General features: G+C 30.6%; 1 long non-coding RNA gene across 1 annotated transcript in view; it reads left to right on the top strand.

Moving 5' to 3' along the window:
- The window catches only part of LOC107879781, a 5,382-nt gene extending 4,119 nt beyond the window's left edge, over positions 1-1,263 (top strand). The window contains exons 2-4 of the long non-coding RNA XR_001677111.2: positions 204-296; positions 570-709; positions 893-1,263. This is a non-coding gene — a long non-coding RNA (uncharacterized LOC107879781). The remainder of the gene's footprint in view (positions 1-203; positions 297-569; positions 710-892) is intronic.
- The last annotated feature ends 2,153 nt before the right edge of the window (positions 1,264-3,416 follow it).

Here is a 3,416-nt window from a genome sequence, read left to right as displayed (position 1 = left end):
CAGATCCCACTTTGTGGGAATACACTGGATTTGTTGTTGTTGTAATTTCATCTTTTTATCCATCGTAGACATCAAATGTAATTGAACCTTGGCAGAAAAATTAAAAGAACGAGTCACATTGAATTATTATCATTCTATAATAACTTTTTTGGTATACTCATTCTTTAACAACTATTTCTCATAGTGCTCCTGTTGCAATGCAGGCGTGTTACGAACCATAACAAGCTGGATTGGCTGACGTAGTGACACTTCAAAGGCTCGACAATTCGAGTTCTTCCTATTGACATTCTATATCTGTAAACAATGATATCTTTGGTTCTAATTATCTTCCAATCAAGTGTTTCTTAGAATAAAAAGCGTGTGCGATGTCTGAAACCTAAACATACATACATATCATAAGAAAATGTCCAAATAGTGTCTTATGTAGGCGGTGATGATCTTTCAATACAGGGCTCTATCTTGGTGGGGCAATGACCAAATAGGCTAGACTTTTTTTGCCTGAGCATAAATACTAATCTGAGCCTCAGTTATCCTTTTTGTTATCGTTTCTAATTTATTGAATTTTACAGGCTGGTTTTCATGTGAAGCATATTCCTGCCGTTAGCAATTTGCAGAGTCAAATCGATTGCAACCCTGCCAACCCAATATAGACCAGATGGAGTAGCACTGAGCCATCTTTGAAGAATGACATTTCACCAACTGTTAGAAGGTGAATTTCGAATCCCTTTCTTTACTGTTCAACTATCTATCTTTAGCTCTCTTGCTATACATTGATATTGCATATCAAGACCTCTGCAATTACATACGTAAAATTCATGTGCACTTTAAAATAGGTTTCCTTCTCAATCAAGTTCAAAATTTTGTAAATAGTCAAATGTCTTGATATTTGCAGATTTAGGGGGTGTGATATGTTAGCACTGATCACCACGGGCTGACATATCATGCTTTGGGGATTTTTCCATCTGGTAGGAGCGCTGGCAAGACCTGGGAGTATGCATCTGCTCGGGAAGTAGAAGAAAACATAAAATGTTTCCTTGATCATATGTATAATGACACAAGACTATAATATGCATTTTGAAAAGCTACGCCTCAAGTGATTACACCAACTGTAAGCTAACTAACAAATGACTCATACAAGCAGTAATGCATCTGTAGATGTTGTGTGCAAAACTCATGAAAGTAAGATATAAGCAATTAGCACATTTGTCAGAGGTTGTATCTTACTAACGCATCTAATCGTGTTGAATAGAATTTAACTACATGTTCCCCTTTTTATTTGATATTTCATTCTTTGTGAGACTGTTACCGTTACTTCAAGCTTTTATAAAACCATTAAGAATGATTTAAATCTAGCAAATATATATATAGAATACAAGTTGTGTTAAAACACGCTGTAAACCAAAATATTGAGCCCGTGCTTGCATGGGCCAATGACAAAGGCGAACCCAGGATTTGAACTTGATGGGTGTACCTTTATATTTAACATAATAATTAATAGTGTCAAAGTTCGACATGCAGTTCTTTGAAAACTTATTAATTATAGTATTTTATAAGCAAACTTTTAATATTATTGAATATCATTAATTAGATTTAATATGAAAAAAGTGTGTTATCCATCATACTTGAATTCAATGCACTTTGAAAAATATGAAATTCGAGAGATTTGTTTGCTAGATGGTTGTACGAAAAACGTTTGGTTTAAGCCTATCTCAAACTTTAAATTACTAATTTTTTAAATAAAAAATAAGTAAATGATCAGAAGATAAAATAAATAAACATTTACAGTACAAGATGGGGAGAATATCTACATTTTGAAGTTGGAGGGGAGTTTGTATTTTAAAATAAAATAAAAAATACGTTAACAATGTCTACAATACACAAAAGAAAAAAAGAAAAAGTGTAAAATAAATGATTACTAAGTAGGAATTTTTTTTAATCAATTGATATATATATATATATGTGTGTGTGTGTGTGTTTGCACTTAAAATTTCAAATAGATAGTGTATTTGGAAAAAGGAGCAATAAAAAATGTTGTTGGGCTTCGAACCCGAATCATCACGCAATAAAAAAAACTTTAATTAACATGCTCAACCACCTTGTCAATCAAGTCAATTATTTTTATTGGTGCACAACATATATTTAACATAACACTCTGATATATATATAGATATACAAACTATATATACAGAGTTTTTCTCGAGGCTAACGGGTGCCCTCTACTGGGGTCTTTTTCCCAGCTTTTCTTCTACTTTTATTCAGTAGTCTGAATGGAGAGGAAAAACCTAATGAATCAAACAATTTCGTTCTGTTAATAGGTTGCCTTTTCAACATAAAAAATCATACAATGCTATAGTGCATTGGCAGTCCTTAAAATTCTGAATTCCGCTCTGAAAAACATGAAATATTTTGACTTCAAGAAAATTGATCCTTGAGATCGAATGATGTACGAAATGATGTAATCAAAAGAAGAATGCCCTGAGTTTTCAACTCTATTACTTTCTCACTTTATCTTTACGCATTCAGTATATTATTAAAAATAATTGTTCAACTTCACTTCTCAATTTAAAAAATCAAGAGATATATTTACATATGTAAGTACTTATTATATCTATTTTATTTTTATTATTAAATATTATTCATCTCTTAATATAAAAATAATTTATAATTAATAATGATGATATAATAAAATTATCTTTTTATTTATTAATTCTTAAATGATATGATAAGTCAAATATGATGAATAAAAATAGACTAAAGAGCATCTATTAATCCCTCCGTTTAAAAAGGAATGACCTACTTTTTTTTAATTTATTTCAAAATGAATGACCCCTTTCCTTTTTAACAATACTTAAATTTCAACTTTACACGTGGTATGCTTAAGATCACAAGATTGAATGACATTTTGATATATTTGTCACAACTTTAATTTAGAATCATAAGAATTAAATATTTTCTTTATTTTCTTAAATTTTATGTCAAGTCGAGGAGTAAGATTTAAGATATGGGACTAGAAAAGGATCCACTAAAATCAAGCAAAACAAGATGGAGGGGTCCTACTAAGGACCTAAGGCGGTTCTAGCATGTGAAGCTCTAGAAGGACCTTCTCTTTTTGTGACTTTAAATTGGAGTAATTTCTTCAAGTTTGTAGGCTTATTATTAACTTATTAAGTTATTATTGTACGTTAATAGTATATTTTCAAATAGTAGGTAGGAAAACAATGTTTAGAAAATATGTTTTAATTTTTTTATTTTTTTTTGATTGATCATTGGTGCAAACCATTTTCTCTAGGAAATGAGAAAACTAACTTACCTAATAAAAGTAAGGTACAAATTTCATGATTGATATTTATACTGAGAGAATTATATGTTTCTCACCCTTTAACACAACTCATTCTGATGCCCACTCTCACCCTCAC

The sequence above is a fragment of the Capsicum annuum genome, chromosome 6, assembly GCF_002878395.1.
Source record: "Capsicum annuum cultivar UCD-10X-F1 chromosome 6, UCD10Xv1.1, whole genome shotgun sequence".
In the NCBI taxonomy this organism is placed as follows: domain Eukaryota; kingdom Viridiplantae; phylum Streptophyta; class Magnoliopsida; order Solanales; family Solanaceae; genus Capsicum; species Capsicum annuum.
This window is presented reverse-complemented; position numbering and strand designations above follow the sequence as displayed.